The sequence below is a fragment of the Syngnathoides biaculeatus genome, chromosome 1 (genome assembly GCF_019802595.1).
Source record: "Syngnathoides biaculeatus isolate LvHL_M chromosome 1, ASM1980259v1, whole genome shotgun sequence".
NCBI classification, from domain to species: Eukaryota; Metazoa; Chordata; class Actinopteri; order Syngnathiformes; family Syngnathidae; genus Syngnathoides; species Syngnathoides biaculeatus.
Genome location: NC_084640.1, coordinates 862,475 through 874,478, shown reverse-complemented (window position 1 = coordinate 874,478; position 12,004 = coordinate 862,475). Strand labels below are relative to the sequence as shown.

Here is a 12,004-nt window from a genome sequence, read left to right as displayed (position 1 = left end):
TCATTCTTTCTGACACACAAGATGACTGGTAGTGGAATGGTGTCTACTCCAAAAAGTGTACCCGAAAGCCCTCAGGATAACCACAACGACGTGAAATGTCAACCAATGTAACCTTAACAACCTTAACAACCTCTGAGCGTCTTTTTAAAAAACAGCAGCCTAACAAGTCCTAAAATAGAATTGCAGTACATGACAATCATGGTGAGCTGCTAGTAATCTGAATCACAGAATAGATTTGATTTAGTTGTTAAAATATTACTTTTTTTGGTGATTTGGGGTATTTATTATTATTATTATTATTTTGTCACATGGTGTGATCTTAACTGGGAACTGTGATTTTATAACACTGAGACATCGCAAAAAAAAAAAAAAGAAACATTTTTCTGTGGGGGATCATGATGCATTATTCAGAGACCTAAATATGAAATCTTGTTAAGTGCAATTGTGTAGTCCAGGAAAAATAAATTTTGCTTTCAGTTTCAAAGACAATTGCCACCAGGATGAGCAAACAACTTTTTTGTTCATCCGGCATTAAGCGACCCACCATTACTCAGAGGATGAGTTAGGGCTTTTAAAGGTGCATTAGGTGTACTTTTATGTTCCTATAAAAATGACGTTAAAATGTAAGACTTCAAGCCCTTTCTCTTGAGTGCTCACCAGGTCTTCAAACTGGAGCGATGTGATGCCAGCGAGCAACATACAAAATTTAAAGGAGATATGTTCCTTGACGGCTTAAATATTTGAATCTAAATGAAACCTTTGAATATCCCAAAGGCCTTACAATTAAGAAATATGCATGCATGATCTCACACTATACATATACTATGTATACAGCATATGGAGGCATATCTTCAAACGCTACGCCTCTGTCATGCATACTCAAAGTAGGAATGGAATGGTTTGCAGTTTGCTTGGATATCAAATTTTCAAACAGTCATTAGAGAAAACCCTTTCAATGACTATCGCTGCTATGATTTTAAGTAAATTTCTTGTAAAAAAAATAAAAAAAAAGTAATAATGGGCCAAAAAACCATGGATTTCTTTTTTTTGTGTAACTGGTGTATTCAAAATATATTTTTTTTATAATGCATATATCATCCATCCATCCATTTTCTTTGCTACTTATCCTCACAAGGGGTGCGGGAGTGCTGTAGCCTAACACAGCTGTCATCAGCAGGAGGCGGGGTACACCCTGAACTGGTTGCCAGCCAATCACAGGGCACATGGAGACAAACAGCCATACACACAATCACACCAAGGGGCAATTTAGAGTCTCCAATTAATGTTGCATGTTTTTGGGTTGTGGGAGGAAACCGGAGTGCCCGGAGAAAACCAACGCAGGCACGGGGAGAACATGCAAACTCCACACTGACAGGTCCGGGATCAAACCAATGCTTTCCAGCTGATCTACCGTGCCACTCATGCATATATCAGTATTCTTTAATTTCAATTTGCGTAGGTGAGTCATTGTAGTTAATTTTCATCATTTAGGAGGATTTCTCTCATATATATTTATTTATGATACTGACCGCCACTGATGCATTTTGCCACTACCGGCTCGTACTCACTGTGAATGTAGCATCTCTTAACAGGCTGGTCACTAGGTGGCAATATGCATAACCCCCACCAAAACGTGCAGCTTGGTTTGCCAGAGAAGAAGAGTTTCAAGATGAGCCAGGCCACCTGTGTGACTCATGAGGGTCATGAGCTGACAAAGTTCAGAAAATTGAAAAGTACTGCGAGCAAATCACAAAAAAGCCTTATCCTGAGGACACACACCAACATGCTGTAGATTGTACTACTTCAGAAGTAACAGGTGAGACTCAGCAATTAACACAAGGCTGCTCCAATTATATTTTCTCTTATATACTGCATCAGCAAACAGTAAACGCAACATAAACATATTCTCCTGGATTTGATCCAGAGTGACTTAAAAACTTTGATTCACAAATGTGTGCGACATGCACTGTAAATTTAGTAGCTGGGTTGTATCTTGTATCAGTTAATTTATCCCTCTGAGCGTTAACAGCACCAAGAAAGGTGAACGTTTGCCATGGTTCAATCTTCAGCTGACAAAGAGATTTCTGGTCACATGATACTTCTTCATAAATTGTGTTTTCTGTATTGTAGTATCTGCACACAAATAACAATAAGGTAGATATGCAGTAACTTTGATCCGTGGTGGAAATGGATTAATTGCATTTTCATTGATTTCAATGGTAAACATTACATTTGTTCACAGACGTTCCAGATTCCAAAGACAGTAACAGAGCAGATTGAATTTGCGAGCCGAGTTTGCATTGTACAGGAATATTCAGTTTTAGCGAGATCCGAGTCAATTTCACGTTCTAAGCATGTAAGGTAATTGAAGACTGAATAAGCGGTTGTCACTTTATTGTTTTACAGTAAGTGGACAATTACAATTTGCTAACTCCAGCACCATTTTTCTTTCTATTCCATTTTAACAACATAATTAGTCAACCATAACTTGGCGCTTTTGCAGCAGTACCACATGGCTCATTGTTCTTTCCTCCCCCTTAGACATAAAGACACGTCATAAAGCAGCTAATATTTCCTGCCTTGCACTATTGCTTCCTCATAGGAAGCACGTTCATTTCAGTGGTTTCCTAGAAAAACAGACACATGCTGAATCAAAGAACAAGGACTGTTATCTTTATCACTGCGAATATTTAAAGAGAGGAATAATCTGGAATAATTCCACAATGCTTTAATTTCTTAGCCGTGTAATGTGTGTATCTGTGAGTGTGTGTTTTAAAAGCCGACCTTCTGCGGTGCATTATGGATGATTTCATTTTGCTTTAATCACAAAGCATTTTCAACAAACTGATTAAAGGCTGTCAACCGCCTGTCTCGAGGCAACGATGGGATTTGGTAGAAGAAATGACAGCCACCTGATAGCATTTCTCACTCCGTGCTGCCAGATCTCATGAATAAGAAAACAATGTGGAGCTTATGTGGCCTTATTTAGAGAATACCTCAGTGTGGAGGTATCCAGCCTCATGGAGCATGACTGGCTTTCTGCATTCTGCACAAGAAGGAGGAAATTCCCAGAGCCCGCAAGCTCCACTGCTCCCTTTACAAAATGCGCACCCTGTTCTCGTCCCTCCTGTTAATCTACCTGTTTTTTTGCCCTCCAGATTGGGAATGGGGGAAAATCCTCAACCCGCTTAAACGACTCCTGATACACGTGGAAAAAAAAAAAGACTTCATTCTTTGTCATACGTGAAACACTAGACACTGGGAAATGGCTTCACCTTCCACTCATATGTAACACTGAGGAGAGAAAGATTTTACGCATCAGGCGGTCTTTATTTCCTCCAGATAGTGAGGAAATAACAAGCTTTAAGGGGAAAATTTGACCTGCATGGAGATTTTGATGTTTTATATATAATGGGGATGTTGGGGAATTTATTAAATTAATGACATCGAGATGACAGCTTTTGTATATATGGTGTTTTTTTGATAAATGATTTAATCACGACATATTCTCAAAGTTTATATATATGTTCATATATGTTCAGTTCTGCTCATAGGTTTTCATAAAGAAACTGGCAGAATTTGTGATTTTCTTTTTTTAAATATGATGGAATACTGAACAACAACCATCATTCATTTTTGTTTTGTGGTTATGTTTTGTTCAATGATAATGCTTTTCTGAAATATTTGACAGATAAATTTGAATATCATTACTATAAAATTAAAGGTTTTGCCTGGCCCGTCATGTTTTCTTTAAAGAATTGGACACATCTTACAAATTCTCCCTCGATAACCAAACATATGAGCATAACTGTATATTTTCTCATTTACTAAATAAAAGTGTGGCTGTGAATGTCAAAATAAGAGCGAGAAAATAAATATTAAGTGTTCTAATAAAATGTGTTGATTCAGAATAATTATTTGAAAAAAAAACTAAGAAAATACAGAAAATACTTCATTTTTTTATCATATGGTAGAAGCAAAATTTTAATTTAAAATGCATTTTAAAAATGCATTATACATACTGTGGGTAGAATTGTTTTCTAGAATTTTCAGGTCATCTTTGGTTGTGTGTATTATCCAATGGTGTGCATTATTCATGAGAATTTATGTTATGCAATATTGTATGTTTGTCACCTTCGTTACACTTTGGTCAGTATAGTGTGAGAGTTTGTATACATTTACATATACTTTACATTGGGTTAAAAAGATGTCCTCTTGTAGAAAAGTTGCAGTTGTGTGTCATGCACAATGTCATTTAAATCTGGGCTGAAAAGTTTTGACATTAAATTCAATTTTATTTTCGTCACCGACAAGAAGATGCTTGTGTTGTCTTGTGCACCAATGCACTATTGCATGCAAAGTGGGTTTTTGCTTTGAATATGACAAAAGATGCAAAACCTGCATGAGGAGGCTTTGAAATGCATCACCGCAACAACTCGTTTCAGGCTAGTTACTCCATGTGATGTGACATTTGGTTCAGCCGACCAGAATGTATGCATCCATAGGTGCAAAACACTATATTATATACTTTTCGGCACCAACACACTTCTGGACTCTATTGATGGAACCAAATGGGGTTTCGATGAGATGCAAGTGTCCAGATTTGTAGGTCTGCTGTTTTCAGCTTCAGAAAAAAACAGGTTTAAAACCTGAGAAAGATGTCAACTTTAGAGGCACAGGAGCTGTCTTAACAGTGTGGAAAGGAGAAACAGGTCTTTCTTCATCTCGTGGCATTAGATCCAACTGTTGAGGGGTGGATTCATGGAAAAGCTCCAGTTTTTCGGTGGAAAGAGTTGGCCTGTGTTCAAACATTTTTCAAATTTTAATTAAGTATCAGGTTGAGACACTTGCCAAGACTACACATTTGTTGAATCCAGCTTCTCAAAAACGCATTTGTTTGTATTTGTTTTTGTGTAACCTAAAATCTATTTAAATGCAACTGCAGTTTGATTTAGAAAAAATGTTGACTATATAAAACAAAGCAAATACTGGATTGGGAGAATATATGTTTTTTTATTGTAACTGTACTTTTCAAAAATTCATCATATATGCCTGGATTTAATTATCACACAAATTTGTAAACAACTAAAGGTAGTGGGCCCATCTACGATTCAGTCCACATTATATTATCCTTGCTGTTTCATACAAATGTTTCTTGTTTGTAAGGTTATAATTTCACGTGTTACTTTAACATATATTTTATAGCCTTGCGAATGAATTTCTATGTTTTCTAAAAACAAGAACAAGGTTGCATTCAGACTGCAGGGCATGATGCCCAATTCCGATTTTTATCTGAAATCCGATCTTTTCATGTAGCTGTTTACATTATAAAAACAAAAGGGGCGTCCAATGTGAACACAACGTGTTTTTGAAGTGATACACATCCGTACAAAATATGTAGTGTGTTTACGAAAATAAATATGACCCCTTGTCCTGACTCATTAATGCCACTTCAGAGATTTCATAGTTTTTCCCACCATCAGAGGGCAGTAACCAGTTTTTAACTAAAGTTTCATGAGATGTATGAAAATAAAAAAAATATTCCATTTAGCAAAATGTTGGTTCCGAATTGAACTAACACACTTCATTGCATATCTTGATAAATAAAATTACTAATATTCACTCAGTGTTAGGACTTTAAAGGGGTGACGATGGCTCCCAGCTGAGATCTATCCTTCGGTTATATAAACCTCTGCTATGCAAACACTCACCTTTACTGCAGACTGACACACAAACACACACACACACAGAAAATGTAACACAAGCTCCCAAATGATCATGAGCACATATGCTCCAAACCATGTTGGTTTAACCTGCCCAGTGACCTAATATCCACGGATTCAAATGAAACAAGCATATGATCAACTGTTACGGCTCATTGAGGCTGGATGCTGTTCACTTCACATGTAACTACATTTTTAAATCTTACACCAGAATTTCTTTTGTTTGAAGTACCTCACTGTAATTATATTTTATGAATGAGAGTGTTTCTTTGTGCTAGCACTTTTTTCTTGTTCAAGTTTTGCAAAATACTGCTCATGTGACTCACATTACATGCCCAGCATATGACCTCTCTCCATTTAAATAACAGGACAAAAAAAATACTTGTTGCGATATTTTCCACGCATTTTGTAGTTGCACATGCACATCGTATTGAAGTTAAAGAGGGACGTGAGTGCTCGCTGTCCTTAATCTTTGAAAGCGTTTTATGCACATAGTTTATAAGTGCAAGTGTCATTAAGGACTAATCATGTGTTCCAGAGGCAATCTTATCAATGCATCGTTCACTAGGAAGATGCAACCACATTTGAATTTGAAGCCCATTCACATCAACGGCAATTAAAAAGCAAGTGATTAATTCATTGTAATTAACAGTAGTTACTGCATAAACTGTAAAGAAGGTGGCTGTTGGAATACACTGGATAGTCACTGTGAGTCGCTGCTGTGAGGGTAAACCATTCAAGTGCTCGGTGTCAGAAAACACTTTATTTCCCTCACACTACACACTGTCTGCTTTTCTCTGTGAGTTTATCACCGCAAGGGCATGTTTCTCATCAACTAGCTTTTTAGAAATCGGGATGTCACTACTGTTGCAAGAAAAGTAATATCAAGGTGTGTGTATATAATGGTGTACTTTCTTTGAGCACATATATTAAAGTATATGTGCATTATCTTATACTGTAAAGAAAATAAGTATTTGAACACCCTGCTATATTAAAAGTTCTCCTACTTAGAAATCTTGGAGGGGTCTGAAATTTTCATCATAGGTGCATGTCCACTCTGAGAGAGAGATAATCTAAAAAGAAGAGTCCAGAAATCACAAATACTTATTTGCAGCTGTATCATACAAATAACTTGTTAAAAAAATCATTCATTGTGATTTCTGAATTTTTCTTTTTAGATTATCTCTCTAACAATGCACATTCACCTACCATGAAAATTTCAGATCCCTCTGTGATTTCTAAGTGGGAGAACTTGCAATATAACAGAGAATTTTCTTCACTTTATTTGTTTCTTTCGCTATTTTGCAAACTATACATGCTTCTTTTAAATTATAAAATGGAAAAAAAAGTAAACATGAACCTTTTACGGCTACATCATTAACTCCTTGCTGTAAATGTGTTTGATGTTTGAATGGGTCAAAGTTCATCAGATGTGTTCCTGTACAAAGATGGATAAATGTTGAATGTTCTTCATTTGCAAAGTGCTTTTCTACCGTCAAGGTACTCATAGTGGTTTTTTCACATTATAGCTGTGAAATTTATAAATTTTGGCATTCAAACTTTGAACAATAATACTTACCAACAAATATGACCATTTGATGGATAACAACTGGTGTAAATTCAAATACTCCTTTCACAAAAATAAATTGACATAAAATAAAAAGACATTTAGAAGGCCACTTATTTTTCGTTATTGATCCAAGCTATTTGAAAATGACCCATACGGTTATGACGGGATTAAAACCTCTCGAATGAGTCAACACCAGGAGGATCTCAAGGGTTCAAAGATACTTTGAGATGATCCCGAGAGAGCTGGGAATCAAAACCACAAATTCTGAGTTAAGAGACAAATACTCAAAGATCCAAGCCTCCCTACCCTGTTGATGGAAGATGCCCCTGCCTTCACCTTCTATTTAGCACTAACAACGGCAAGCATAACATCACATTTGCCTGCCTAATGCATTCATTGCAATTTCCTCACGAGTGATGATGATCCACATTCCTCTGTCCGGGACACCTCACACTAACTTTGACAAATAACCCTTTATGACCCAAGTAGAAATGCAAAGGTGTTATGTTCAAATGAAATAGAAGCAGATGGAGCAATGTCATGCAGGGTGGGGGAGGAAAATGATTTTGCTGCTTTGTTGACTGATCTGATACAATCCCACTGCAGCAATTGAATTTTCAGCCAAGCCTTTGCTTAAGAGGATTTGGACTCCTGGGGTGGGGGGAGTAGGAAGGCCATGGGACTACAGTGAGTGAGCGAACAAACCCGTGATAGAATTGATGGGAAAAGAAGGAAGAGAAGTGCTTGGCAAATAAAAATGAGAAAGTATGAAAGTTCAAAGATAAAAGCTGTTGTCATCACTCTGCTTGGTTTTTTTTTTTTTTTTTTTTTTTTTTTTTTTTTTTTTTGCTATTTTAAGAGGAAGGATGTGAAAAGGGACCAAGATAATAGTTGCACAGTCTGTCCCCCCCAAAAAAAACTTAGAAAACATGAACCATAGGAAGTGTAACATGACAGAAGAGGCCTGACAGGTGCTGCTCCCCGATCTCATTATCCGGGGCTAATCCTGACCAGCACTGAGCACATTTATAAGTTTGTTGGCAAACGTGCTCGCATGTGTGTGTTTACACACTGAATGAAGCTTTAGCTCAGTCAGTCAACTTCTATGAAACTGACCTATGAGGTGGATCTGGCTGGGAGAAAAGATTTCTTAATTGATTGTGCAAATCTTTGATTCACAAATTGGATCATCAGAGGTCATTTACACAAGACAGTTTGAAATCAAAACTGATTTTAAAAACCTTCCAGAGCCTTATGTTTTGAAAAGGTTATTCGTAGCACAGTATTTTCTGGATTTTTTTATTTCTTTATATTTTTTTGTGAGGTCTACAATAAAAGAAAGTGGAAACGATTTCCTAGGCTTAAAATAACTCGGGCTCTTGAATCTTTGTACAGTACTTTAAACGCTTTCAGTCTCACAATCAATCACAACGTGACAGAAGTCTGACAGCCTCAGATCAGATAAAAACAAGCAGAACGGTAGATGACTAATGTTGTGCTGTCATAGTTAATATGGCCTTTGTTCATATGGTCTCTGCGGTCATGAGCATATTCACATGCACCATATGAAGAACAAAGGACATGTAATTTAGAATCTTAAAATATCACAGTCATACTGTAGAGGCAATGCTGTGAGGATGTGTCATCATGTTTCTCTAATCCAGTCTGGGCCACAAATGCATGATGATAAAAAATATATGTATATATATTAAGACTCTGGGGATGACAAATATCTGTTTGAAGACACTGCAATCAAGTCCAAGACAAACTGCCACATTTTCCAAGAAATGGCATTAAAGAAATCAATCCCAGAATTAAAAAAAAAAACACTCCATCTTTTATATGATTTTGTTTGGAACCTTTTTCATGGAGGAGATGTTTATACAGTTTTTGTAGTGCTTGTAAACATCCATCCATTTTCTGACCCCCTTATCCTCACAAGGATAGTGGGAGTGCTGGAGCCTATCTTTGCTATCATCGGACAGGAGGCGGGGTACACCTTGAACTGGTTGCCAGCCAATCGCAGGGCACAAAGAGACAAACAGGCACACTCACAATCACACCTAGGGGCAATTTAGAGTCTCCAATTAATGTATGTTTTTGGGATGTTGGAGAAAACCCATGCAGGCAAGGGGAGAACATGCAAACTTCACGCAGGCAGGTCTGGAATTTGAACCCTGTCATCAGAACTGTGAGGGCAATGTTCTGACCAGTTGCTCCACACCTGCTTGTAAACAGTAAATTGTAAATTCTTTGGAAAGGTTGAAATAAAACATTCATTTGTCTAACTCTGGAATAGTGATGACATTTTTCTTTCACTACCTTGTCAGTTCAAAGAAGTTATATTTTTGCTTCAATCTGGTTTCCCCACCTCAGCGATGTAGCCCACTGGCCAACTGAAACTTTTCCATCCAAAAATTTGAAAACACTGTGATTGGCTTGTGACCAGTTCAGGGTTCTACCCCGGCTCTCACCCAGAGTCAGCTGAGACCTTAGTGAGGATAAGCAGGATGGAAAATTGATTGATGGATGCATGGATGGCTGGAAACTTTTTTTTTTTGCTAGCGGGGGAGATGTCAATGAGCAAAGGGATTAATTTAGACTGTAATCACCACTTTAATATCAGAGTCGATGTATTTGTATTCATTTGGATGACCACATATGAGAAAATGCTATTTCCTAATCACATCTGCATCCTGGTGACAATACAAAGATGTTTCCATCAGCATCTGAGAGTAACGGTATCCCGTACATAATGTGTTGATGAGATCCGACGGTGAACTCATCATTCTGTAGACTAGCCAAATACCTTGTGGGGGGTGGAAAGATTTTAAATCAGAGATGAAACAACCACAGTTATAGACAGCTCTTATCAACACACTGGCGTAATCTGCAAAACATCATTGATCTGCTTTGGTTCAAGTGTGAACAGTGACCAAATTTGGCGTGGGCTAAGCATTATTCATGTGCAGCATTTGCACATAAATGACATTGTGTGATTATCGCAAAGCTCCATCCCAGTCGCTGTGTGGCGTCCACAACCAATAGGCTTTGAAAAAAATCCACAATCTAATCCAACACCCAACAAAGCCATGCATCCTTAAACTCCAAATTTGTGTGGGAAATACTGTGAGTACACCAAGTGTGGTGTAAAGACAAACGTGCGAACATCCACATTAACTTATGTGGGGTCACATGATCACCTGATGCCACTGGCTGGACGTTTACCGACAGTGGCAATAGGGCAATCCCGTTGTAGGTTTTGCCAGTCTCTTATTCAGCATGCACTCGCGCTAAAAATAAAAAGGTTAGTGGCTGTTTCATGTCATGTGGAAAATTTGATGACAAAATCAAAAACAAGTTTGATATATTTGCAATAATAGTAACTGAGAGTCTAAATATTGTGGATTGCAATACAATTCAAATTCAATATCTCCTGCTTTCTGTTGTATTTCAATCCTAACACTAAACATTTTTTTTTAAATGGGAGATAGCTGGGATAGGTGCCACTCCCGCAACACTTGTGAGGATAAACAGGTCGGAAAGTGGATGGATGGTTACATTTACTTAACTCGGCCTAATGTTTAAATTAAAAAAAAAAAAGTTCGATAGCACATTCCCATCACAGTTCTGAGGCTAGTGATTGAAATCCGTGCTTTTGTCTTCCTGTCTGAAGTCCGCATGTTCTCCCCCTGCCTTAGTGGGTTTTCTCCAGGTACTCTGGTTTCCTCCCATAGCTAAAAAAACATGTACGGTGTGTTAATTGTTGACTAAATTTTGTCCCTTTTTTTTTCCAAGTTATTTGTTTCAGTGTACGGTGCTAATAATCTGTTAATTGTCTGTTTATTTAGGGAGACGAAAAAACAAAGAAAAAGAATGAATATTCTTTTCATGCTTAGGTGCCAATTGGTTTCTGCTTATGGAGATTAGCCACCAAGTTCCTAAAGATACATCACGGGTACGTAGCACTTTTTAATACTTACACAATTGAGTAACACAATGGAAATTGAGTAAGAATGCTAAATACTTCAACTCTATGGCAAATATACAACACAGACACCCAAGTTTACTCCATTATTCCATTCTGATCAAATAAAGGAGCAAAATATCTGCATGTGATCTCCACTGTTTTAATTGGAATAGAGGACTGTACATGCTATATGTTTTGTTTTGGATACAATAAGAAATTTGAGTCCAAATGAAAACAAAAAAAAATGCTTTAGAATAGCCAGATGTTCTGCAGTACTATTGATAACAAAATTCCAGCAGCACAACATGTTTTTTTAATGCCAGTCCTCTATTTCTAGTTAGTTACATGGTCATTTCCAGTCTTTTCCCTGTGCTGTAATTCTGCAGGAATGTGTGGTTTAAAAAGACGCTACGCTGGTTTTCCTTAAAGGTCCTGAAACAGCACTATGTTCTCATAGACTGCTCCACCCAAGGCTCCAGGTTGACCATACCACTTTTTTTTTTTTTTTTTACTGACGGTTTATAGCCTAGATGATGTGGTGTCGAGTCAGTGGAAAATAAAAAATCTCTCGAGAATTCAAGTCACATCATTCACACAACTAATGGGAAAGCCGGGGAAAGAGCCACCAAGGCAACAGATGTTTACAGCAGCATTTGGGCTTAACTTTCAAGTTCTAATAAAAGCCTCGTGCGGTTACCAAATGACACGTAGCTAAGTGCAAGCACACCAAATGGAGGCAGA

The 12,004-nt window shown here is 37.5% G+C and overlaps 1 protein-coding gene and 1 long non-coding RNA gene across 2 annotated transcripts in view; one reads left to right on the top strand and one right to left on the bottom strand.

The window, feature by feature from the left end:
* The window catches only part of sdc2 (syndecan 2), a 37,420-nt gene that overhangs the window by 14,889 nt on the left and 10,527 nt on the right, over window positions 1-12,004 (bottom strand). The window lies entirely within an intron of this gene.
* On the top strand, window positions 1,544-11,838 carry LOC133498612 (uncharacterized). Its single transcript, XR_009794380.1, has 3 exons — window positions 1,544-1,816; window positions 11,145-11,251; window positions 11,650-11,838. It is a non-coding gene; the product is annotated as an uncharacterized LOC133498612 (long non-coding RNA).